Raw genomic sequence first — 27,902 nt, 5'->3', positions numbered from 1 at the left:
GTATGGGTGGGAGAGTTGGACCGTGAGGAAGGCCGACCGCCGAAGAATTGATGCTTTTGAATTGTGATGCTGGAGAAGACTCTTGTGAGTTCCTTGAACACCTAGGGGATCAAGCCAGTCAATCTCTAAAGGAAATCAACCCTGAATATTCATTGGAAGGACTGATGCTGAATTTCCAATACTTTGGTCACCTGACTCATTTGAAAAGACCCTGATTCTGGGAAAGATTGAGAGCAGGAGGAAAAGGGATGACAGAGGATGAGATGGTTGGATGCATCACCGACTCAATGGACATGAGTTTGAGCAATCTCTGGGAAATAGTGAAGGACAGGGAAACCTGATTTTCTGCGGTCCATGGGGTTACAAAGATCAGACACGACTTAGCTACTGAATGGCAAGCCACTCCAGTACTCTTGCCTAGAAAATCCCATGGATGGAGGAGCCTGGTAGGGTGCAGTCCGTGGGGTCGCTAAGTGTCGGACACGACTGAGTGACTTCACTTTCACTTTTCACTTTCACACATTGGAGAAGGAAATGGCACCCCACTCCAGTGTTCTTGCCTGGAGAATCCCAGGGATGGGGGAGCCTGGTGGGCTTCCGTCTATGGGGTCACAGAGTCGGACACGACTGAAGTGACTTAGCAGCAGCAGCAGCAACAGCAATGAAGCTGCGAAGGGCAACTGCCAAATCATGTTAGGACCATTTAGCAAACACTTGCCCTGTGCTCGGCATTATAATTTATGCTTTTCAGTCATTTCTCTTCACCTGTATACCTCACAACAATTTTTCAGTGTGAATATTTTAGTTTCATTTAACAGTTGGGATGCTTAGGATAAGCGAGGGGAAAATTTGCTGGATGTCCCCAAACCTGTAAATAGCAGAGGCTGCGTTTAACTTCCTTGGTGTGATTCTAAAGACAATGTTCTCTCTGACTGATCCTTGGGCTGTCAGGGTCAGGCTGGAGAAAAGGGTCTAAGCATGTGGTCTACACACCAGGCCTGGGAGCTCTTTGGTTGGAATGAGTGAATAGATAGATCCTGCACCCCTTGAGGGTGATACTGTCCACAAGGAGGCGGCAAAACACAGGTATTACAGTGTTTTGTGGCCCTAACCAAAGGCCGGAGTAGGTGTGATTATTAACATTTCATAGGGGAGCCAGAGAAAAAGAGGTCTAACAGTGCTCCTTGGGGGGTGGGGTAGGGAGTCCCTCAGTCGTGTGTCCAACTGTTTGTGACCCTATGGGCTGTGTACACTGCCAGGCTCCTCTATCCATGGGATTTCCCAGGCAAGAACAGTGGAGTGAGTTGCCATTTCCTCCTCTAGGGGATCTTCCCTACCCAGGGACCGAACCCATGTCTTCTACGTCTCCTGCATTGTCAGGCAGATTCTTTACCACCAAACCACCTGGGACACTGTTTCTTTCTTCCTACCTCAGGGCTTTCTTTCAAGGTAGTAAGAGGTTCCCACTTTCATTCCCCACACTATGATCTCACATCCTCAGCTGCACTCTGTGAAGCTCAGGAACTTTGTGAGTAATCTATATTTTAAGAGGATTACTTGGCAGCAACTTGTCTAGAATAAATTCTCCAGGAGCAAGGGAGGAAGTAAAGAAGCTGTTAAAATGGTTTTCTGAGAGACACATGCCAGTGACTTCAACAAGCAGGTATCAGAAGTGGAGGAGACAAGAAGAGTTGGGTTTGGGATTGATTTTGGTTTGCAGTTGCTGATGAATTGGATTGGATAAATGAAAGAGGATGACTTGACATTTTGAGTTTAAACACAAACTTTAGTTTGTTAATTGGTTAATTACATTCTATTTTTAATCCAGGTTATTTTCTTTCTGTTACAATTATGTAACATTTTGGGTAATTAAACTTTCAAAGCTCTAGGAGTGCCTGAGCACTGACCTCATACCACTCTTCAGCCTGTGCTGTGACTGATTTATCATATATGCCAAATCCAAGTTTTATGTTCAGCCCTGGTTCTCTTGAATCACCTGGAATTATGATTTTGACCCACTTTCTGCTTGTTAGAACTCAGTGGTCACAAGTCTCTTGGGAAAAGTAGGATTTCTCAACCTTAGCACCCCTGACATTTTGGATGACATAATTCTTTGTCACTGGAGGGGTGTCCTGTACATTGTAGGATGTTTAGCAGCATCCCTGGCCTCTACTGTGTTGTGACAACCCAAAATGTTTCCAGATATTGATAACTACCCTCTGGAGGGTGAAACTCCCCCAAGTTGAAGACCAGCTAGGCCTAGGAGGATGACAGGGAAACTTACTAGACAAGCAAAGATGTCTTTCAGTTGTCTATTAAGTGTTCCTCAAGGAGACCCCTGTCTTTCTTTCTTCCGAGGGGCTTTGGGCCCATGAACTGGCTTAAGTCTGGCAATTGGTCGAGGGTCCACAATTCTTTATTGCTGACTCAGGTATGATGTCTTTTTGCAGTTGGACATTAGAAGGGCCATCACCTATTTCAGTCTTAGGGACGTTACGATCAACTATCAAAAGTCAAAGGTCTCCATGGCTCAGACTTGATTTCTTTCGGTTCTCTGCCTACGTCTCACTTGTCTTCTGTGATTTTGTTGTTGTTCAGTTGCTTCGTCCTGTCTAACTCCTTGTGACCCCATGGACTGCAGCACACCAGGCTTCCCAGTGCTTCACCATCTCCCAGAGTTTGCTCAAACTCATGTCCACTGAGCCGGTGATGCCATCCAACCACCTTGTCCTCTGTCGTCGCCTTCTCCTCCTGTCTCAGTCTTTCCCAGCGTCAGGGTCTTTTCTAATGAGTCGCCTCTTCGCTTGAGGTGGCCAAAGTATTGGAGCTTCAGCTTCAGCATCAGTCCTTCCAATGAATATTCAGGACTGATTTCCTTTAGAAATTGATGGGTTTGATCTGCTTGCAATTCAAGGAACTCTCAAGAGTCTTCTCCAACACCACAGTTCAAAAGCATCAATTCTTCAGCACTCAGCCTTCTCTATGGTCCAACTCTCACATCCATACGTGACTACTAGAAAAACAATAGCATTGACTATATGGACCTTTGTTGGCTACGCAATGTCTCTGCTTTTTAATATGCTGTCTAGGTTGGTCATAGCTTTTCTCCCAAGGAGCTAGTGTCTTTTATTTTCATGGCTGCAATCACTGTCTGCAGTGATTTTGGAGCTCCAAAAAATAAAGTCTGTCACTGTTTCCATTGTTTCCCCATCTATTTGCCATGAAGTGATGGGACCAGATACCATGATCTTAGTTTTCTGAATGTTGAGCTTTAAGACAACTTTTTCACTCTCCTTTTTCACTTTCATCAGAGGATCTTTAGTTCTTCTCTTTCTTCCAAAAGGGTGGTGTCATCTGCATATCTGAGGTTATTGATATTTCTCCCGACAATCTTGATTCCAGCTTGTGCTTCATCCAACCTGGCATTTCTAATGATGTACTCTGCATATAAGTTAAATAAGCAGGGTGACAATATACAGCCTTCACATACTCCTTTTCCAATTTGGAACCAATTTGTTGTTCCATGTCCGGTTCTAACTGTTGCTTCTTGACCTGGATACAGTATTCCCATCTCTTTAAGAACTTTTCATATTTTTTTGTGATTCACACAGGGGATGACAGAGAATGAGATGGCTGGATGGCATCACCGACTCTGTGGACATGAGTTTGAGTGAACTCCGGGAGTTGGTGATGGACAGGGAGGCCTGGCGTGCTGTGATTCAAGGGGTCGCAGAGAGTCAGACACGACTGAGTGACTGAACTGAACTGAACACAGTCAAAGGCTTTAAGTTCAGTTCAGTCAGTCAGTCGTATCTGACTCTTTGTGACCTCATGGACTGAAGCACACCAGGCTTCCCTGTCCATCACCAACTCCTGGAGCCTACTCAAACTCATGTCCATCGCATTGGTGATGCCATCAAACCATCTCTTCCTCTGTTGTCCCCTTCTCCTCCTGCCCTCAATCTTTCCCAGCATCAAGGTCTTTTCTAATGAGTCAGTTTTTCACATCAGGTGGTCAAAATATTGGAACTTCATCTTTAGCATCAGTCCTTCCAGTGAATATTCAGGGCTGATTTCCTTTAGGATGGACTGGTTGGATCTCCTTGTAGTCTAAGGGACTCTCAAGAGTCTTCTCCAATATCAGAGTTCAAAAGCATCAGTTCTTCAGTGCTCAGCTTTTGCTATATAGTCCAACTCTCACATCCATACATGATTACTGGGAAAAAAAAAAGGTTGTCCATACATGACTACTTTTGAGTAAAGTCAAAGGCTTTAGCATAGTCAATGAAGCAGAAGTGGATGTTTTTCTGAAATTCTCTTGCTTTTTCTGTGATTCAGCAGATGTTAGCAATTTCATCTCTGGTTCCTCTGCCTTTTCTAAATCCAGCTTGAACATCTGGAAGTTCTTGGTTCACATACTGTTGAAGCCTATCTTGGAGAATTTTGAGCATTACTTTGCTAGCATGTGAGATGAGTGCAGTTGTGCGGTGGTTTGAACATTCTTTGGCATTGTCTTTCTTTGGGATTGGGATGAAAACTGACCTTTTCCAGTCCTGTGGCCACTGCTGAGTCTTCCAAATTTGCTGACATATTGAATGCAGCACTTTAAAAACATTATCTTTTAGGATTTGAAATCAACGATGTGATTAAATGCTACCAGTTGGCTCCTACCACCCCAGAATCTTACTATCACTCTTGAATTCAGAGACTCCGGTTTAATAGCAGCACTTCCCCATCTCATTTCTAACCTTTAGAGAACAGCCACCATAGCACTCCTTATAGAAGCTGTAATTCCTTCCCCAGTGCATTTCTCAAAGCTGTAGTGGAAGGAGTATCTTCTGAACCATTCTGGGGACATAGTTAGAGATATCTGAACAAGTTCAGTTCAGTTCAGTTCAGTCGCTCAGTCGTGTCCGACTCTCCGCGACCCCATGAATCACAGCACTCCAGAACAAGTAGTACATAATAAATCCACTTAAGCATGTCATTTTTTCCAAAGCCTTTGGATCCCTTGATCATTATAACAAGAAGCTTATGGAACTTCAAGTGCATTTACTGTAAAGTCCCTTTCACTCCAGGTTTAGGATCATTTGTAACTGCTCAAGCTAAAACACTAATTTCAGAATCTCTGCTTAGAGCACTTAACTAATTTCAGTGGGTCCAACACTACATTTCTTTTTCCCATATCCAGTACAATTTAAAATCCATTCTCTTGCACATTACTGAGGTTCTTTCAGTATATACTGACAAAATATTGCAGCTCTTGACGCGTGCATTGACCTCCTTGTGAATCACACTTCATGGCTTACCTCCTGGGCCCTGCTGGGACTGGAGTCTGGATACTGGTCTAGAATGAATGAGAGGCATGATCATTTAGAAGATCAACTGTTTGATGCTAGGTGACCACCTCAGGGGAAGACATAGGTTCTTCTGATGGGCAATGACTGACATCCTCAGACTGTGGTAGAAGGAAGGGCAGCTTCTACTGGCAAAGGAGGATCAGTAGGAATTTAGGGGTTCCAAGGTCCCCAGATTCATTGAAATCTGCTCCCATATTCCTGTCCCAAATTTTAAGTCATATTTCTTCTCAATCGATATCCTAATCTTAACATAAGAAACCCTGCAAAGTTGAGAATTCAATTTGTGTTGTAATTCAACCACCCACAGGATTAAATTTCATGTTTGGTTTTTGGAAACCTTGGTCTTATGGTCCAGGATATCCTTATCTTTCAGGACAGTTATAAATCCTTAAGTGCATCAGTTTTTCCCCCCACACATTTTTCAGTGCACTTAGAAGCCCTCATTGACTCACAGACATTTTTACTTTAACTAAAAATCTTCCTTGGTAGCAAGTAATTCACTCAAATCCTTGCCTTCTATTAACAGTTGATTACACATTATCTTCACGACCAAGATAGTCATGATAACGTGATCACTGACCTAGAGCCAGACATCTTGGAATGTGAAGTCAAGTGGGCCTTAGAAAGCATCACTACTAACAAAGCTAGTGGTGGTGATGGAATTCCAGTTGAGCTGTTTCAAGTCTTGAAAGATGATGCTGTGAAAGTGCTGCACTCAATATGCCAGCAAATTTGGAAAACTCAGCAGTGGCCACAGGACTGGAAGAGGTCAGTCTTCATTCCAATCCCAAAGAAAGGCAATGCCAAAGAATGCTCAAACTACTGCACAATTGCACTCATCTCACACGCTAGTAAAGTCATGCTCAAAATTCTCCAAGCCAGGCTTCAGCAGTATGTAAACCGTGAACTCCCAGATGTTCAAGCAGGTTTTAGAAAAGGCAGAGGCACCAGAGATCAAATTGCCAACATCCGCTGGATCATGGAGAAAGCAAGAGAGTTTCAGAAAAACATCTATTTCTGCTTCATTGACTATGCCAAAGCCTTTGACTGTGTGGATCACAATAAACTGTGGAACATTCTGAAAGAGATGGGAATCCCAGACCACCTGACCTGAATCTTGAGAAACCTGTATGCAGGTCAGGAGGCAACAGTCAGAACTGTACATGGAACAACAGACTGGTTCCAAATAGGAAAAGGTGTACGTCAAGGTTGTATATTGTCACCTTGCTTATTTAACTTATATGCAGAGTACATCATGAGGAACGCTGGGCTGGAAGAAGCACAAGCTGGAATCAAGATTGCTGGGAGAAATATCAGTAACCTCAGATATGCAGATGACACTACCCTTATGGCAGAAAGTGAAGAGGAACTGAAAAGCCTCTTGATGAAAGTGAAAGAGGAGAGTGAAAAGGTTGGCTTGAAGCTCAACATTCAGAAAACAAAGATCATGGCATCTGGTCCCATCACTTCATGGGAAATAGATGGAAAAACAGTGGAAACAGTGTCATACTTAATTTTTTTGGGCTCCAAAATCACTGCAGATGCTGATTGCATCCATGAAATTAAAAGACACTTACTCCTTGGAAGGAAAGTTATGACCAACCTTGATAGTATATTAAAAAGCAGAGACATTACTTTGCCAACCAAGGTCCGTCTAGTCAAGGCAATGGTTTTTCCCGTGGTCATGTATGGATGTGAGAGTTGGACTGTGAAGAAAGCTGATCGCCGAAGAATCGATGCTTTTGAACTGTGGTGTTGGAGAAGACTCTTGAGAGTCCCTTATACTGCAAGGAGATCCAACCAGTCCATTCTAAAGGAGATCAATCCTGGATGTTCATTGGAGGGACTGATGCTAAAGCTGAAACTGCAATACTTTGGCCACCTCATGCGACGAGTTGACTCACTGGAAAAGACTCTGATGCTGGGAAAGGTTGGGGGCGGGAGGAGAAGGGGACGACGGAGAATGAGATGGCTGGATGGCATCACCGACTCAATGGACATGAGTTTGAGTGAACTCCGGGAGTTGGTGATGGACAGGGGGGCCTGGCATGCTATGATTCATGGGGTCGCGGAGAGTCGGACACGACTGAGCAACTGAACTGAACTGAACTGAACACATTATCACCTTGATGTCTCCAGGTGATGCTTCAAGTAATTCTTTTGCATATCATAAGCTACCACTGTCTCCTCTACTGTTGCCTGCCTAACTATATATTAGGAAATAAGTTCCAGATAACCCAAAGCTAACTTAGAGAACCACCCTTAAGTTTCTGTTCCCTGGAATCACTTTTAGTGTCAATTTCTTTATCAGGGTTCAATGAGGGTTTGTGAGGGTTCAATCAGGGAAACAACCACTGTGAATAGTATGAAATATGGGATCTATTATAGGATTTGAAAGTGAAAAAGTGACAGTGTTAGTCACTCAGTTGTGTCTGACTCTGCGACCCCATGGACTGTAGCCCACCGGGCTCTGTCGTCCATAGGATTCTGCAGGCAAGAATACTGGAGTGGATAACCATTCCCTTCTCCAGGGGAGTCTTCCGACCCAGGGATCAAACCCATGTCTCTTATGTCTCCTGCTTTGGGAGGTGATTCTTTACTACTAGTGCCACCTGGGAAGCCAGACTTAGACATTATGCGGTTGTGGTAAGAGATGGAGCACTTTCTGGAAAACTGGTCCCTTTGTGTCTGGTGGAGGGCTGAGGCCACTGAAGCCAGTAGGTCCAGGAGTTGTGAACCAGGGGAGACTGGGAACAAACTGGGACCACCTCTGTCTCTCAGTGCTTCCAACTTTATGATGCAGGTGACTTTCCTTCAGAACCAGGTCCAGGGCATGGAGAAGACAGAAGAGGACATAATGAAGGGAGCTGGAGAAGCTTCAGGTTCCAACAAGGTAGGCTGACAAGTCAGTAGCAACAAAGTGAACTGCCCCAGGGTACCCTATAGTGACCTTAGACCTCAATGATGCTGTTTTACTTTGAACGGTGAAATCTCAGTTTTCTCTTAAACATCAAAATTAACCCACAACCCCACAGGGAAGAGAATTCTGGAAAATGCAGCTCTGATTTAGCTAAATTAACAAAGGAGTTAGCCACCATAGAAGGGTTAGATTTGGGGTTAATTTTGGAAATAGAGCTAATAGCAGTTATTGATGGATTGTATTTGTTAGATGAGTGAGGAGATTATTTGCACATTTTTTGTTGGAACGATTTTCTTTAACTCAAATTTTTGATTCATTTTTTGGAGTAAAACAGACTTTTTACTCTTTACAAGATTCTTTCTTGAAACTTATTTCAGTTGTTTATTTTTATTGAAGTGTAGTTGACATACGGCATTATATAAATTACAGGTGTTCAGTTCAGTTCAGTCGCTCAGTCGTGTCCGACTCTTTGCGGCCCCATGAATCACAGCACGCCAGGCCTCCCTGTCCATCACCAACTCCCGGAGTTCACTCAAACTCATGTCCATCAAGTCGGTGATGCCATCCAGCCATCTCATTCTCTGTCGTCCCCTTCTCCTCCCACCCCCAATCCCTCCCAGCATCAGACTCTTTTTCAGTGAGTCAACTCGTCGCATGAGGTGGCCAAAGTATTGGAGTTTCAGCTTTAGCATCAGTCCTTCCAATGAACACCCAGGACTTATCTCCTTTAGAATGGACTGGTTGGATCTCCTTGCAGTCCAAGGGACTCTCAAGAGTCTTCTCCAACACCACAGTTCAAAAGCATCAATTCTTCACCGCTCAGCTTTCTTCACAGTCCAACTCTCACATCCATACATGGCCACTGGAAAAACCATAGCCTTGACTAGACGGTCAGTTTGCTTTAAAACTTCTTTTGATTCCATTTTGCCTGCAAAATAAATTTTAATCTCCTTGGTATGCCACTCAAGGCCCTTGATGATTGGCCTGGCCTATCTTGCAGTCAGCTATTTTTCACACATGTACAAGTGATTACTTTTCTGATGGATTATAGATGCCATAGAGATGCAGAAAATACAAACATTTCCCAACTTGACTGAATTCATTTTGAATTTTTATCATTTTGACTGTTTTCTTAATCAATGGATACTTTAAACACAACTATTATCAGGCAGAGATGTATTTTTATATTTGGTAGGGAAGATATTCTCATATTATAAATATTGGGAAACCAACTAGATAAGATTCTCGTGAAATATGTCTTCCAGGATTCAGAGTTTATTTCAAGAAACTTTCTTAGGCTAAGTTATTAGAAAGATATAGACTCTAAATTTCAAGGGTATAATTGGACTGAAAAATTTACTTTTCTGTGTATTGAGAGGGAGTAACTGGGAAAGATTGTAAGTTAGGATGGTGGAGGAATACATGCCCAAAAGCCTATGAAAAGCAGGGAATGATTTTTTTCTTCTCAATAATTCAAATAAAAAATTTTAAATGACCCTGGTGCGATAGAGGAATAAAGGCAGAGTTGGAAAAGGGCATAATTTAGTGAGAAATGTCACACTGTGAAACTCTGTCTTCTATTACAACCTGTGATAAAAGGGAGGATAAAAGCTATTTTCCATCCTAATGAAGTCATAGTTCTTCAGCAGTGCCCCCAAGACACTGTCTTGTGTGGTCAGTCTCCCACTGATGAAACCGTGTGGAGATAGTGGCCTGGGGGTTCAAATATGTTTGAGTGCCAGTCTTAAACGTGCTCTCTGACCTTGAACAAATCAAAGCTCTGAGATGCTCTTTTTTGTTCTTCAAATGGGAATAAAATACACAGTGACGAGGTTTCTATGAAGTCGGATTGATCTGCAGGGAATTTATACAGGTCCATTTGCTTTCTTCAGCCCCATGCTTCTAGCTATCTCCTATGTTTAGTGCTTCACCCTCTGAAAGTGTCCTTGGAGCTGCCTGTGTCCAGTTGATGAACAGATACAGAAATTCAAGAGAGGTCCTATAGGTTGTCTGCAGTGACATCAGAAAGGAGCTGCACGATGGGTCCCCACCCTGTATTTTTACCCGTTCATTGATTTCATTCCAAGTGATGAAGAAACCAGATGCCAATGAAATAAGATGGAGGTAGGAAGTTAGAGTGGATGTAGCAGGCATTCAAGAGCCTACTTAATGCCAGTGCTGTGCTGAGAGCTGGTGGACAAAGCAGCCAACTTTCCTGAGGTGCTCATGGCCTGGCAACGGTGACACAGACATAATCCAGCATCTGTAGGACAGATTAGACTAGAATAGCCATAAGGGAAGTAGTAAGTGCTGCGGACCCAGAGGAAGGAGAGATGCACTTCTGCCTGGGGACAAAGTAGAGTGTGGGGACGGTATATGGGGAGGGCAGTCCGCCAGTGCACCATTCATTAGTGCCACACAGATCTGCGGAGCAGCAAATCTGCTCCAGTGAACTACTGCGTCCTGCTACCACATCTGAGAACAGGAGGAGAGAGAGCCTACGAATAATGTCCAGTCAAGGAGTGAGGACATGTGTAAGATGCAGGGGAAATGACAGTGCTAGGCAATAATTTCCCCTAAAATAGATGTGAACAAAAGCAGAAGCAGCGTTACCTGCGGTGCAGAGAACCAGGCAACCTCTAAGTGGCTGGGAGGGGCTTGTCTGGGAGCCCGTCTTCTTTGGTCACGTTTCTTTTCCCACAGCCAGATGCATAGATGCAGCTTTACCCCTCAGCCACTCCCTTTTCCTCAGCTCCTTTCTTCTGTTCTGCACACGGTCCCTCCTCCCCAGCCCCTTGTTTCTCTGGACTGCTGGTCTGAGGCAGCGTCTACCTAGCGGCAGCAGAGCCTCCGCCTCTTGAAGGTCTGCCAGGATCCTGCAGGAATGGGGTAACTTGCAGTCAGCACTAAGGTATCCAGACCTGGAGCAGGAGGGGAGGGCAGAGAGCAGGCTGAGAACAGCTGAGGGCTGCCCTCAGCCCCCTTGGTACAAGCCCGCATCTGTTTATGCATCACATCCTCTGTATGGTTTTGAGTTATCTGTTAAGGTAATCAGAGAGTAGGTCAGTGGTGTTCAAGGTCAGTTAGTCGTCAGAATCTTCAGCAGGGCTTTTAAAAGATGTAGTCATCCGGACCACACAGAGATCCATAGAAGTGGAACTCTTTGGTTGGAGATCAAGTGTGAGAACATTTTATAAAGCTGTACACAAATTACTTATAATGTAGATTTAGAGCGGAGAGTCACAGAAATTAATTCAGTTTTCTATGAAAAAAAAGTTCTCATGAAATGTTATTTTTGTGAGCTACCAAAAGGGGAAGCTGAAAAACCAGCTCCTTTCACATATGGAGTGAAGCTTACAGATTGTAAATGGCTAGGAAAATTGAAATTTCAAAATATAATGACCTTAGTAGTGGGTTTTTTTTGAAAAATATATTTCCCCTCTTAAGTTTGTGCAAACTTATGGGAATAGTTGGGAAAGTCTTTTGCTTATGTTCTCTAGTCTGCAGGGTGGGCAGGCTATTCTGACCCAGGTGTAAAACATCTTTAAAAAATATAATTGTGGTGGTGCCTGGATGTTAAATATTAACTTTTGCCCAATAATGATAATAATGTGTGCGAGAAGGAAATGGCAACCCACTCCAGTGTTCTTGCCTGGAGAATCCCAGGGAAGGGGGAGCCTGGTGGGCTTCCGTCTATGGGGTCACACAGAGTCGGACACGACTGAAGTGACTTAGCAGCAGCAGCAGCAAGTCACTTCAAAGAGTGTGTCCCACTCTTTGTAACCCTGTAGACTGCAGCCTGCCAGGTTCCTCTCTCCGTGGGATTCTCCAGGCAAGAATACTGGAGTGGGTTGCCAGGGATAGAACCCATATTTTATGTCTTCTGCATTGGCAGCTGAGTTCTTTACCACTAGCGCCACCTGGGAAGCCCCAATGGTAATAATAATGGCTGACATTTTAAAAGCTGTTACCGTGTCAGATGTTCTGCTAGATCTCACTAGTTCTTTGATCACCTCTAAACCTACAGCAGCCCTGGAAGGTTGTTAGCTGGCTTCCACCTGACAGGTGAAGGAACCAAGGCTTACTGTCACCTAATTTGTAAGTGATAAAGTCAGGATTCCAAAATGTGTATCTCTGATTCCAGAGTCAAGAATCTCAAAGCGAGAGCTTGTGAGAGAACAAAGCTGGGTGCAGAAGGCTGGCCAAACAGGAGACAAAAGTGAGAATCCTTGTGTATATAGACCAAAGATGTCTGGTACTAAGGAGACCAGAACAGGGACAGGAGGTGGGTGGGATGATGGCCAAGACAAGATATGAGTGTTCCTGCCCGTTTACCTGTTCTAGATTAAGACTCCTCTCCCTCTCTTTTTTTTAAAAAAATATTTATTTATTTATTTTTGGCTTCCCTGGGTCTTCAGTGATGCATGGGCTTTTTTCTAGTTGTGAGGGGGGCTACTCTGTAGTTGCAGTGCATGGACTTCTCATTGTGGTGGCTTCTCTTGTTGCAGAACATGGATTCTAGGGTACTCTGGCTTCAGTAGTTGAGGCTCCTGGGCTCTCAAGCATAGGCGCAGTAGTTGTGGCACACAGGCTTAGTTGCTCCTCAGCATGTGGCATCTTCCTGGACTAGGGATCAAACCCGTGTCTCCTGCATTGGCAAGCAGATTCTTTACCACTGAGCCATCAGGGAAGCCCTAGACACCTCTCCCCTTAGCAGAAACAGTTTGCCTGGAGGTGACTCTTGACCTGTGCTCCAGTGAGCACACCCAGGTGTGAAGGAGATGAGCCCAACAGTACAGCATTCCACTGAGATGCCAGTGATCCCCCACTTGTGGGAGGAAGCAGATGGACTTTCTAACTTTCTTTGGTCCACCAGCAGAGTTCTCAAAAATCCTCTTGGAGTGCCTGAGCTTGCTAAATGACCACCTTTCTTGCATTAGATTTTTTTTTTTTTGAGCACCTCCGTATGGCTGGAAGTTTGCTAAGCACTAGATTGTGTCAGCGCTTCCAGGAGGAAAGGGGTGATAAGAGATGGCAGAGGGAAAATGTAGTTTGGGGTTAGAGGCTGTTCTGTGTGAAGGAAGGCAGAGATTGGCTCTAGGCATGTTCCATGGGGGCTGGATAGGTAGCCAAACTATGTAATCAGCTACCTGTGTAAAGAGAATGCAGAAGAGAACCTGGCTGCAAGTGGACACTGGAGAGATAGATAATTGTAGGGACATACTGGGCAGCTGGAAGTAGAATCCTTGACTTGGTTGGGTCACGTTTAACTCGGTTGAATGTGACTGAAGAATTGGCTAAAATCAAGGCCATAGTCATGTTTTCCTGGGGCCTTTGATACAGAGGATTGTGGAACATACAAGTATCAGTCAGGATTCTCTAGAGAAACAGAACCAATAGGAGATTTGTGTTTTTATTGTAAAGAGATTTATCTTAAAGTATTGGCTTATGCAATTATGTGGGAGAATGACAAGTCTAAAATTGATGGGGCAGGCTAATATGCTAGAAACTCAGGCAAGATTTCTATCTTGAATCTTGAGGCAGAAGTCTCCAGAAATCTGTTTTGCTTCTAAGGCTTTCAACTAATGGACAAGCCCCACCTATTAATACATTGTCAAAAGTAATGTGCTTTACTTAGTCAACTGACTGTAGTAATTAGTGACGCCTACAAAACTGCTTCACATCAGCCTCTAGACTGCTTGATCAAAGGACTGGGTGTTATGGTTTAGCCAAGTTGACAAATAAAATTTAACCACCATGCCACCCTTAGGCTCTCTGCTGGTAGGAGTCAAGGAGTATTGTTGAGAAGAGACTCTTTATGGCTGTGGTGTCGTGGTAGCCCTATAGAGTGGATTTGCAGCCATACATGGACAGCAGTGGTCTTTTCAGGGTGGCAGGGACTAGCGGCCTGCTTTTGCTTGCCAGCTGTATAAACTTTTTCTCAAGAAGCCCTCTAGGCCCTTCCCATCTCAGAACTCCCCCAGATGCCAATGGGGCTGCCAAGGAGCAACATCATTTTTCTGCTGCCTGAAGTAGGCCTGTTGCTGACAAGTTTTCAGATTGGAGGATTTCCTGGGCTGGGCAGTTTCCTAGATGGGATTTCTGCTAGGCCTATTTGAATGCTGGAAATATAACAAAGGGTGAAATCAAACTTTGTCTAGGGCAGGATATCGATGGTTTAAAAATTCCCCCTGTTGATTCTAATACACAGCCAGAGTTGAGAATCCTAGCTATCTTAGATTGGTTATCCTAGAAACAGACCTCAGACCAAGCATTTGCCATTTATTTATAAAGGATGTATTCCAAAGAGAAACCAGGAAGGCAGTGGGGAGGCAGGACAGGGAAGGAAAAGAAGCCAGGCAACGATGCTATTTCAGGACAAGTATCAGTCTCCTCCTGATCCCACAGGAAGTTCTGGAACATAAATTATACCCACAGAGTTTGTCCACCAGTGAGGAAAATGATCAGGATTCCCCTACTTCTTCTTCAGTCAATTGTTATCTTCAGAGTTTCCAGGAAGAAATATAACCCCACCCCCAACCCCGTCCAGCTACTTCCTATGCTCTGCACAGGTGAGGTGGCTCTGGTGCCCAAATCAAGCCTCTTGAGAAGGTCATAGGTACCTGCTGTTAGCAGCAAAACCCTCAGAAATTGGGGGATTAGAATATAGAACTACTAGAAGAGATCCCAAGGGGATTTTAATGAGAGCACTAAGAGTTTCCAGACAGTAAAAGAGTGGTTATTATTACTGTTTCTGGGTCTGCCATAGTTGCTAGGGGTCTGCATGAGGTAGTCAGGGGAGCCTATTATAAAGTTTCTTCTTCAAGGACTCAAAGACAGCATTGATTGTTGATTATACTTAGCGAATGTCCAGACCCATGACATTCAAGTAGATTTTCCCCCTACTTGCAAACTAACAAGTTCGCCAGACAATTTCATGGATGCTGGCACAAGATATGATGCCTCTGGATCAGAGACAAAGGATTTAATTACAGTACTAGCAGTAGCCAACTATCAGCATTTTCTTACAGCAGTTCCCTAAACCCAAATTCCCACAGGGTAGTGAAGAGAGCTAGGTGACAGCTGCACATGCATAGAATAAGTTGTATTACAGAGAGGAGCCACAGGCTTAGAGAACGTGAGTCTTTTATAGTGGGAAGGAAGTTAGCAAGCAGAATCTCCCTTTGCTCTAGAGGGAGGAACGATCTTTCTTTCCCAAGACTGTTCACTACACAAGCGTTTTTGAAGATAGCTAATGCAAAAGCAGTCAGTGACTCTGCAAGACCTGCAGAAAGTGAGAGACATTGAGATAACCATCTTCGACAACAGTAGGCACAAGAGTAGGGGGATCTTTGGTGTCTGCTTTGTTCCTTCCTGGTTCTGACACGTGTTTTTGGAGAAAATCCTTTCCCTGATACACATGTGTGGGGTTTTTACTTGTTTTACTTCTGATGGCCTTGATAACTTTAGCAACTCTCAAAAGCTTTTTATTTACTTTATCCTTATTTACCTTTGTGGTTATTCCAAATATTATCATTTTATGATACTATGACAGGAAACTTACTTGACCTCTTGACCTGGGTTCCATATCTGAGAACTAAGTAAAGTTGTCTAAATAGGCTCTAAGGATCTTTCCAGACACAGGGTGAAGACTTGAACATATATGAGATATTTGGGAGCATGGTAATTTAAGCAACAGGAAAGAAGACATTAATATCTACAACAAATTAATTATCTACAGCATTAATATCTACAAATTAAGAACAAATTAATTTCATTTAAAGTCATAATGTACAATGGACCTGTTATTTGTGTCATAGAGGAAGAAATTAGACTCAGAGCTCTAAGTTACTTGTTCAAGGTCGTGGAGCTAACCAACAGTGTTGCCAGGATTTGAAGCTAAATCCATTTAAATCCAGAGTATACTTCTAGTCACCACTTTCTGATTCTAGAGCCAGACATCCTGGAATGCAAAGTCAAGTGGGCCTTAGGAAGCATTACTAAGAACAAAGCTAGTGGAGGTGATGGAATTCCAGTTGAGCTATTTCAAATCCTAAAAGATGATGCTGTGAAAGTGCTGCACTCAATATGCCAGCAAATTTGGAAAACTCAGCAGTGACCACAGGACTGTAAAAGGTCAGTTTTCATTCCAATCCCAAAGAAAGGCAATGCCAAAAATATTCAAACTACCACACAATTGCACCCATCTCACTTGCTAGCAAATTACTGCTCAAAATTTTCCAAGCCAGGCTTTAACAGTATGTGAACCATGAACTTCCAGATGTTCAAGCTTGGTTTAGAAAGAGTAGAGGAACCAGAGATCAAATTGTCAACATCCACTGGATCATGGAAAAAGCAAGAGAGTTCCAGAAAAACATCAATTTCTGCTTTATTGACAATGCCAAAGCCTTTGAATGTGTGGATCACAGAAAACTATGGAAAATTCTTAAAGAGATGGAAATACCAGACCACCTGACCTACCTCCTGAGAAACCTGTATGCAGGTCAGGAAGCAACAGTTAGAACTGGACATGGAACAGCAGTCTGGTTCCAAATAGGAAAGGGAGTACGTCAAGGCTGTATATTGTCACCCTGCTTATTTAACTTATATGCAGAGTACATCATGTGAAATGCTGGGCTGGATGAAGCACAAACTGGAATCAAGATTGCTGGGAGAAATATCAATAACCTCAGATATGCAGATGACACCACCCTTATGGCAGAAAATGAAGAAAAACTAAAGAGCCTCTTGATGAAAGTGGAAGAGGAGAGTGAAAAAGTTGGCTTAAAGCTCAACATTAAGAAAACCAAGATCATGGCATTGGGTACCATCACTTCATGGCAAATAGATGGGGAAACAATGGAAACAGTGTCAGACTTTATTTTTGGGGCACCAAAATCATTGCAGATGGTGACTGCAGTCATGAAATTAAAAGATGCTTTCTCCTTGGAAGAAAAGCTATGACCAACCTAGACAGCATATTTAAGAGCAGAGACGTTACCTTGCCAACAAAATCCATCTAGTCAAAGCTATGGTTTTTCCAGTAGTTATGTATGGATGTGAGAGTTGGACTGTGAAGAAAGCTGAGCACCGGAGAATTGACGCTTTTGAACTGTGGTGTTGGATAAGACTCTTGAAAGTCCCTTGGACAGCAAGGAGATCCAATCGGTCCATCCTAAAGGAAATAAGTCCTGGGTATTCATTGGATGCTGAAGCTGAAACTCCAATACTTTGGCCACCTCATGCGAAGAGTTGACTCACTGGAAAAGACCCTGATGCTGGGAAAGATTGAGAGAGGGAGGAGAAGGGGACGACAGAGTATGAGATGGTTGGATGGCATCACCAACTCAATGGACCTGAGTTTAAGTAAGCTCTGGGAGTTGGTGATGACCAGGGAAGCCAAGCATGCTGCAGTCCATGGGGTTGCAAAGAGTTGGACACGACTGAATGACTGAATTGAATAAGAGATCCTCCAATACAAGATGGCATCCTGATGATGCTGAAGAGCTAGTGACTTTGTGAGGAGGATAACAGCTTTCATCTTTACTTTTTATGACAAGACATTATGAAGCTTAAATTGTACTGTACTATAATTACGATGCCTTTACTCCAGTTCCCTTATCGAAGCCTACCAAGGGAGCCAGGCTTGTTTTAATTGAATTATTGAAAATAAAGTATAATTTCGAATCTATTTATATAAGCCCTAGACTAATCTCCTTTCCACCACCCATTGTCACCCACACTATATACACATATGCTCGCACTAATACAAAACCAAATTTATTTTTTTAGCCCATATATACCATTGTTCTCAAAGACTACATCCTTGGAATGCCCCTGCCTTTAAAAGTTGAAAAATGATGAAAGTTGGAAAATGACTTAAAAAAACATGATATGTTGACTCTCAAATTTTCAAGTATGATATTTTTTAAACATCAGAAAATTGCACCTCCACATGAAAACAGTTATATGATTTTGTATTCCATTGATTGGAAAATACATGAATAAAACCAATATGAGTTCAGTAAAGCTTTGAAATGAGATTTTATTTTCTTCATCTCAACAGCATCTATATCCATCTGAAAAATAATCACTCATATGTGTGTGAGAAATAGCTAACCTTCAGGGAGGTTGGACCAATTGTTAAGGGCCTTGGGGGTTTAACAAGAAGATTTGGAATTTATTCTCCAGGCAAAATGGAGTCAAAGAGGTTTCAAGGCAAAGTGGCAGAATTCAACTGATTGCTTTTTTCTGAAACATAATTTTGGGAGCATTGCAGAGAACCAAATGACATATGGGAAAACTAGTAGCAGAAGATTGGTTAGGAGATAGAATATGCCAGGAGCCACAGTGATACACAGGTACTCTGGCCTGGGCACCAGAGGACTTGGGGACCAGCTGTGTGTGGCATATGCCAGAGAGGGCATGTGCCTGCGTGCATGCTTAATTGCTCAGTCGTGTCTGACTCTGCAACCTCATGGACTGTAGCTCACCAGGCTATTCTGTCCATGGGATTTTCCAGGCAAAGATACTGGAGTGGGTTGCTGTGCCCTCCTCCAGGGAATATTCCCCACGCAGGGATCAAACCTGTGTCTCTTATATCTCCTGCATTGGCAGACAGGTAGGTTCTTTCTTTACCACTAGCACCACCTGGGAAGCCCAGAGGGCAAGGCTGAGAGTACTTCTAAACTTGGAAGCTGTGTTAGAGGGTGAGTCCATGAGTGAGATTTGCTCCACATGAGGGGAACCATCCCACAAGCTCCGCTTCCCTCATCTTCTCATGTGGTTGGTACCACTTCCTGCCCAGCTTATCCTGCAAATGTCTGGGCATCCCAGCAGATGCAGCATCATCTCCACCTTCTCACTGTTCCCTGCTTCCCAACAGCTCACACTCTAGCTCTCCTTCCAGAGATACTTGTGTTAAAACACAATGCGTCTATGAAGGACTGTGTTATAATTCTGCTATGCACTTGTATAGGATGCACGTGAAACCAAGAGGTACGCCCTGACTTATCTAAAATGACAGAAAATAAATACGGCAGTATACTACTGTATCTGGAAATTAGAAAGTATCTTCTTGAATATTACATCCTGTTTTTTTTTTTCTTTAACCCATCAAATGGGTTGAAAGCAATGAGTATACTGAAGAATGAGAGGCAACCGACAGAGTGGAAAATTAAGGATCAGAAGTTTACATTTACAAATCTGCCTTTCAAATACTAAAAAAAGAAATTCTGTTAGACCCTAGATTGAAAAGGTGAAAAAAAAAATATGACTATCATTTGTGAGTTCTTGCCATGAACACTACCTGGGCAGGTTTGCCTTCTTCTTGAGGCACAGTGCTAAGAACCCACGATGAAAATGTTTTCATTTCTTTTAAAGTCAGGAAGAAGTGAACATTAAGTCCAAAGAAAATATAAAAAAAATTCTTTTCTGATTTTCAGTTCAACTTGTTAACTGAGGCATCCTAGGTCTTCTGGAGAGATGCTCTTTTTTTTTTTTTTGGTAATTGATTTACAATGTTGTGTTAGGTTCAGGTGTACCAAAGAAAATATTTTAACATGTAGTAAAGAGTCCGAAATGCAGTACTTGGATGCAATCTTAAAAACGACAGAATGATTTCTGTTCGTTTCCAAGGCAAACCATTCAATATTACAGTAATCCAGGCCTATGCCCCAACCAGTAATGCTGAAAAAGCCGAAGTTGAACGCTTCTATGAAGACCTACAAGACCTTTTAGAACTAACACCCAAAAAAGATGTCCTTTTCATTATAGGGGACTGGAATGCAAAAGTAGGAAGTCAAGAAACACCTGGAGTAACAGGCAAATTTGGCCTTGGAGCACGAATAGAAGCAGGGCAAAGGCTAATAGAGTTTTGCCAAGAGAATGCACTGGTCATGGCAAACACTCTCTTCCAACAAGACAAGAGAAGACTCTACACATGGACATCACCAGGTGGTCAACACCGAAATCAGATTGATTATATTCTTTGCAACCAAAGATGGAGAAGCTCTATGCAGTTAGCAAAAACAAGACCAGGAGCTGACTGTGGCTCAGATCATGAACTCCTTATTGCCAAATTCAGACTTAAATTGAAGGAAGTAGGGAAAACCACTAGACCATTCAGATATGACCTAAATCAAATCCATTATGATTATACAGTGAAAGTGAGAAATAGATTTAAGGGACTAGATCTGATAGAGTGCCTGATGAACTCTGGACCGAGGTTCGTGACATTGTACAGGAGACAGGGACCAAGACCATCCCCATGGAGAAGAAATGCAAAAGAGCGAAATGGCTGTCTGAGGAGGCCTTACAAATAGCTGTGAAAAGAAGAGAAGCGAAAAGCAAAGGAGAAAAGGAAAGATATAAGCATCTGAATGCAGAGTTCCAAAGAATAGCAAGGAGAGATAAGAAAGCCCTCCTCAGTGATCAATGCAAAGAAATAGAGGAAAACAACAGAATAGGAAAAACAAGAGATCTCTTCAAGAAAATTAGAGATTCCAAGGGAACATTTCATGCAAAGATGGGCTCGATAAAGGACAGAAATGGTATGGACCTAACAGAAGCAGAAGATATTAAGAAGAGGTGGCAAGAATACACAGAAGAACTGTACAAAAAAGATCTTCACGACCAAGATGGTCACGATAACGTGATCACTGACCTAGAGCCAGACATCGTGGAATGTGAAGTCAAGTGGGCCTTAGAAAGCATCACTACGAACAAAGCTAGTGGAGCTGATGGAATTCCGGTTGAGCTGTTTCAAATCCTGAAAGATGATGCTGTGAAAGTGCTGCACTCAATATGCCAGCAAATTTGGAAAACTCAGCAGTGGCCACAGGACTGGAAAAGGTCAGTCTTCATTCCAATCCCAAAGAAAGGCAATGCCAAAGAATGCTCAAACTACCACACAATCACACTCATCTCACATGCTAGTAAAGTCATGCTCAAAATTCTCCAAGCCAGGCTTCAGCAATATGTGAACCGAGAACTCCCAGATGTTCAAGCAGGTTTTAGAAAAGGCAGAGGCCAGAGATCAAATGGCCAACATCCGCTGGATCATGGAGAAATCAAGAGAGTTCCAGAAAACCATCCATTTCTGGTTCATTGACTATGCCAAAGCCTTTGACTGTGTGGATCACAATAAACTGTGGAACATTCTGAAAGAGATGGGAATCCCAGACCACCTGACCTGTCTCTTGAGAAACCTGTATGCAGGTCAAGAAGCAACAGTCAGAACTGGACATGGAACAACAGACTGGTTCCAAATAGGAAAAGAATTACGTCAAGGCTGTATATCGTCACCTTGCTTATTTAACTTATATGCAGAGTACATCATGAGGAACACTGGGCTGGAAGAAGCACAAGCTGGAATCAAGATTGCCAGGAGAAATCTCAATAACCTCAGATATTCAGATGACACTACCCTTATGGCAGAAAGTGAAGAGGAACTCAAAAGCCTCTTGATGAAAGTGAAAGAGGAGAGTGAAAAGGCTGGTTTGAAGCTCAACATTCAGAAAACAAAGATCATGGCATCTGGTCCCATCACTTCATGGGAAATAGATGGGAAAACAGTGGAAACAGTGTCAGACTTTATTTTTGGGGGCTCCAAAATCACTGTGGATGCTGACTGCAGCCATGAAATTAAAAGACGCTTACTCCTTGGAAAGAAAGTTATGACCAACCTTGATAGTATATTAAAAAGCAGAGGCATTACTTTGCCAACCAAGGTCTGTCTAGTCAAGGCTATGGTTTTTCCAGTGGTCATGTATGGATGTGAGAGTTGGATTGTGAAGAGAGCTGATTGCCGAAGAATTGATGCTTTTGAACTGTGGTGTTGGAGAAGACTCTTGAGAGTCCCTTATACTGCAAGGAGATCCAACCAGTCCATTCTAAAGGAGATCAATCCTGGGTGTTCCTTGGAAGGACTGATGCTAGAGCCTAAACTGCAGTACTTTGGCCACCTCATGCGACGAGTTGACTCACTGGAAAAGACTCTGATGCTAGGAAAGGTTGAGGGCGGGAGGAGAAGGGGACGATAGAGAATGAGATGGCTGGATGGCCTCACCGACTCTGTGGACATGAGTTTGAGTGAACTCCGGGAGTTGGTGATGGACAGGGAAGCTTGGCGTGCTATGATTCATGGGGTCGCAGAGAGTCGGACACGACTGAGCGACTGAACTGAACTGAATAAGTAATTAAAAAGTATGTAACTCCTTTGCTAACACTAGTGAGGGGGCACTCTTTCTGCCCCCTTCTAATGTTTATGTCAAAAACTTTCTCGATCTCTTTTATACTTTCATAAAACTTTATTACACAGAAGCTCTGAGTGATCAAGCCTCGTCTCTGGCCCCAGATTGAATTCTTCTCTTCCGAAGGCTAAGAATCCCGGCATCTTTTGTGGTTCAGCAAGAACCTTTCATAGAGCTGTAGCAACTTCATCAGCATTAAAAAGAAATCTAATGGCAAGCCACTCCAGTACTCTTGCCTAGAAAATCCCATGGATGGAGGAGCCCGGTAGGCTGCAGTCCATCGGGTCGCTAAGGGTCGAACACGACTGAGCGACTTCACTTTCACTTTTCACTTTCACACATTGGAGAAGGAAACGGCAACCCACTCCAGTGTTCTTGCCTGGAGAATCCCAGGGACGGGGGAGCCTGGTGGGCTTCCGTCTAAGGGGTCACACAGAGTCGGACACGACTGAAGTGACTCAGCAGCAGCAGCAGCAGCAGCAACATTCTCTGGGCTGGGCCAGGGTGAGTTTGTTTAGACAAACAACAAGTACCACATGGTAAATCTGAAAGAGGGTGACTAGTCCTGGCCTTTACCTGAAAGGTAAGGATTCTTCTCTGAGTCTTCCATGGCTCAGTTAAAGCATCGAAAAATATTGAAAAATTCTTCCAGCTGGGTCATCAAATTGTAAATGGAGTTGGGTTTGGAAAAGATAGGCATGTATAATTTTATTTTGTTTTTAATTTTTAAAAGACAGAGTATTTATTGTTTTGATACTAAAGCCATCTGTCTTTGATTAGTGCCTCTAAGTTATCAGTGATGTAGGTAATATACCAGTCTTCCATCAACATAGAAAGTTCTTGTGGTAGAAGGAGAATGGGCTCCAGATTTGGAAAAAACTAAACTGAACTTTCTCTGGTTCAATGTCCTTGAAAACTATTTAATTTCTGTTGAACATCAGTTGTTTTTTTCTGCCTGTAAAAGGGGATAGAGTCTTTTTCCCCACATGTTTCTCATTCTTATTGAGCCATCTTCTGGGTTCACTATCCTCTTGTTATATCAAACACAGGATTGAGAGCTGAGAGAGTAAGTACAATTTTGCCCAGAAAGCAGCATAGCATTTAAAAATTTTTTTCTTCTTTTTTTAGTTAAAGTGCATTTGATTTACGATGTGGTGTGAGTTTCTGGTGAACAGCAAAGTGATTCAGTTTATATATATGTATTTTTATATTCTTTCCCATTATGATTTACTATAGAAAACAGTGGAAACAGTGTCAGACTTTATTTTGGGGGGCTCCAAAATCACTGTGGATGCTGATTGCAGCCATGAAATTAAAAGACGCTTACTCCTTGGAAGGAACGTTATGACCAACCTAGATAGTATATTAAAAAGCAGAGACATTACTTTGCCAACAAAGGTCCATCTAGTCAAGGCTATGGTTTTTCCAGTGGTCATGTATGGATGTGAGAGTTGGACTGTGAAGAAAGCTGATCACCAAAGAATTGATGCTTTTGAACTATGGTGCTGGAGAAGACTCTTGAGAGTCCTTGTACTGCAAGGAGATCCAACCAGTCCATTCTAAAGGAGATCAATCCTGGGTGTTCATTGGATTGACTGATGTTGAAGTTGAACCTCCAATACTTTGGCCACCTCATGCGATGAGTTGACTCACTGGAGAAGAGTCTGATGCTGGGAGGGATTGGGGGCGGGAGGAGATGGGGACGACAGAGAATGAGATTGCTGGATGGCATCACCGACTCAATGGACATGAGTTTGAGTGAACTCCGGGAGTTGGTGATGGACAGGGAGGCCTGGCATGCTGTGATTCATGGGGTCGCAAAGAGTCGGACACGACTGAGCGACTGAACTGAACTGAACTGATGAGCATAGAGGTACATATATCTTTTCAAATTAAGTTTTGTCTGGATATATACCCAGGAGTAGATTGTAGGTCCTATGACAGCTCTACTTTTAATCTTTTGAGGAGCCTGCATACTGTTTTCCATAGTGGTTGCACCAATTTGCACTCCCACCAATACTATAGGAGGGTTCCTTTTTGTCCGCACCCTCTCCAGCATTTGTTATTTTTAGATTTTTTAAGATGCCCATTATGACTGGTGTAAAGTGGTATCTCATTTTGATTTGCATTTCTCTAATAAATAGCAATGCTGAGCATCTTTTCATGCCTATTGGTCATCAGTGTGTCTTTGGAGAAATGTCTATTTTGGTCTTCTGCCAATTTTTGTATTGGGTTGATTTTTTCTTGTTTTTGTTGAATTGTAGGAGCTGTTTATATATTTTGGAAATTAAGTCCTTGTCAATACATCAGTTGCAAGTAATTTATCTCAGTCTGTAGGCTGTCTTTTTGTTTTGTTCATGATTTCCTTTGCTGTACAAAGACTTGTAAGTTTGCTTAGGTTCCATTTGTTTGTTTTTAACTCTATTGCCCTGGGAGACTGATGTAAGAAAGTGTTGATACAATTTATGTCAGAGAATGTTTTGCTTATATTTGCTTCTAGGAGTTTTATGGTGTCACGTTTATATTTAAGTCTTGAGTTTCTTGTTTGTATGGTCTGAGGGAGTGTTGTAACTTCATTGATTTACATGCAGCTGTCTACTTTCCCAGCACCATGTACTGAACAGACTGTCTTTCCCCCATTTTATATTCTTCCCTCTTTTATCAAAGATTAATTGTCTATAGGTGTGTATGTTTACTTCTGGGCTCTCTATTCTGTTCCTTTAATCTGTAGAACATAACATTTTTTAAACATTTATTTTATTTATTTATTTTTAGCTGTGCTGGGTGTTTATTGCTGCAGGGGATTTTCTCTAGTTGCGGCGAGTGAGGGCTGCTCTCTAGTTGTGGTGCAAGGGCTTCTCATTGCGGTGGCTTCTCTTGTTGCAGAGGACCGGCCCTAGGGTGCTTGAGGTTCAGTAGTTGTGGCACATGGGCTCAGCAGTGAATTCCTACTCTTAGAGCATAAGCTCAATAGTTGTGGTGCATAGGCCCAGTTGCTCCTCAGCCTGCAGGATCCTCCTGAATCAGAGACTGAACCCATGCCCTCTGCAGTGGCCAGTGCATTCTTTACCACTGAGCCAGCGGGGAAGCTCTGAGCATGACATTTTCAGTTTCAACTCTATAGAAAATGTACTCATTTTATTTGTAAAATAAATGTTGATTCTTTAAAAAAAATCATTATATTACATTCATAATAGCCAAATTAATCTATCAAATATCCTATACTTCATACTGCTATAATATTTTGTATTTTCTTTCCCATAGTCATTATTTTTTAATTTAAATTATTTTTATTATTTTTCTTTACAATGTTTTGCAACCCCCACGCATATCTGATTCTAATATATTTCCCTCACTCCAAAGTTAGACCCCTTACCCTTTAAGCAGTTTCTTCCCACTCCTCTCCTGAATATCTGGCCATTACTAATCTGCATTCTCTCTAAGTGAATTTGTCTATTTAGAATATTTTATATAATTGGAATGATATAGTATGTGACCTTTGTCTGGCTTCTTTCACTTATGCATAGTGCTTCTGAGGTTCATTCATGTTGTAATGTGTATCAGTACTTCATTCCACTTTATACCTAAATTTACATCTATATTATGTTGTATGTATGTACCACAGTTTGTTTATTCATTCACCCACTGAAGGACATTTGATCTGTTTTCACATTTTGGCTTTCATGAATAATGTTGCTATGAACATTCTTGTATATGTACTTCTTTGAGTACATGTTTTCAGTTTGGGGGAGTACATAGCTGGGTCAGATGGTAACTCTATAATTAACTTTTTGACGAACTACCAAAATGTTTTCCACTGTGGCTAAGCCATTTCACATTCCCATCAAATGTCTGAGGGTTCCAATTTTTCTAGATCCTTGCCTTAATATAAATATTGACTTTGTAAGGTTGCTGAGTGGCTTAAAGGAGATGGAAGTTTCAAAAGCGAGTGCAGGGAGCGGCCATCCCTCCTGCTCCCTCTCATCACACACCGTGCCCGTGTCTGTCAAGGGCACACTTGGCCTTGCAGAGTTCACAGCCCCACTGCTCTCCTCACATAGGTACCAAGGTGAATGCTTGGCTGTGGGCTGGGATTTGACAGAGTTGGAGGAGGCGGTGACAGGACAAAGGGCTTCCCTGTGATGAGATTTCTCTGTCCACATTCATCACAGCTCCCTCTCCATCTCCCCGTCCAGGCACTCTCTCTCTTGCTACTTGGTCTCCATTCAGAAGGCATTTGTTTTTCTTATAAGCAATTACAGTTAATATTTCTGGAGGGAGAAATGGCAACCCACTCCAATATTCTTGCCAGGATAATCACATGGACAAAGGAATCTGGCGGGCTGCAGTCCATGGGGTCTCAAAGAGTCAGACACGACTGAAGCGACTGAGCACCCCTGCATGCATAGCTAATATTTTCCAAGTTTAGTATACAAAGAATGTTGTAATAAAACATATGAAAACAGAAAGGGAAAAAATGTGCAGAATTCCACCATAGTGAGCAACTGCTGTCATTTTTGTAGTGCTTTGCAAATTCTTATTCCTAAATGTTCTGAACACAGATTGGTTATTCTCACTTCAATACCCATATGTGTCAGGAGAGAAAATTTGAAATTACCCATGTCTGGGCTCCTCTCTAGAACTGATTCATTGTTTTGGGGTTAAGATCCCAGCATCTACTGTTTTAGGGGCTTCCCTAGTGACTCAGATGGTAAAGCATCTGCTTGCAATGTGGGAGACCAGAGTTCGATTCCTGGATTGGGAAGATCCCCTGGAGAAGGAAATGGCAACATACTCCAGTGCTCTTGCCTGGAAAATCCCATGGACAGAGGAACCTGGTGGGCTACATTCTATGGGGCTGCAAAGAGTTGGACACAACCGAGCGACTTCCCTTTCACTTTCTTTATAGTATTCATCCATAGCCAAGACTGTGAATCACAAAAGAACATAAAACTTTTTTCTTTGACTTTCAATTTGTAGGTCCATTACCTAAAATTGACAAGTATTGATCACCTGTGTTGGTAAAGGGTGGTGAGAGAGGACACTGAGCTCTGGACTTGGACTTACTTGGACTAAAAATTATATACAAAATCACCAAATATTACACCTCAGTTTCCTTACCTTCAATACAGGAACAAAGCCTATTTTGTAAGGTTGCTGCTGCTAAGTCACTTCGGTCGTTCCCGACTCTGTGCGACCCCATAGACGGCAGCCCACCAGGCTCCCCCGTCCCTGGGATTCTCCAGGCAAGAACACTGGAGTGGGTTGCCATTTCCTTCTTGGGAGTTTAAATAAGATAGCATTGAACTTGAAAAAATTAACAAATATTGATTTCTTTCTCTGTGGTACCATGTGCCTTCCATTTACTGC

At 42.7% G+C, this 27,902-nt stretch overlaps 1 protein-coding gene across 2 annotated transcripts in view; it reads left to right on the top strand.

Moving 5' to 3' along the window:
* The window catches only part of ASNS (asparagine synthetase (glutamine-hydrolyzing)), a 159,309-nt gene that overhangs the window by 90,131 nt on the left and 41,276 nt on the right, over nt 1-27,902 (top strand). The window contains exon 1 of one of the 2 annotated variants that reach the window (XM_088833362.1): nt 8,205-8,253. The exons of the other annotated variant lie outside the window; for it this stretch is intronic. The gene's annotated coding sequence lies outside the window, so the exon portion shown is untranslated. Of the gene's footprint in view, nt 1-8,204; nt 8,254-27,902 lie in introns of those variants that run through there. 2 annotated transcript variants of the gene reach the window in all.

This window comes from Moschus berezovskii, chromosome 3 (genome assembly GCF_049115385.1).
Source record: "Moschus berezovskii isolate FMDL1 chromosome 3, NW_MosBer_1.0, whole genome shotgun sequence".
Lineage (NCBI taxonomy): Eukaryota > Metazoa > Chordata > Mammalia > Artiodactyla > Moschidae > Moschus > Moschus berezovskii.
This window is presented reverse-complemented; position numbering and strand designations above follow the sequence as displayed.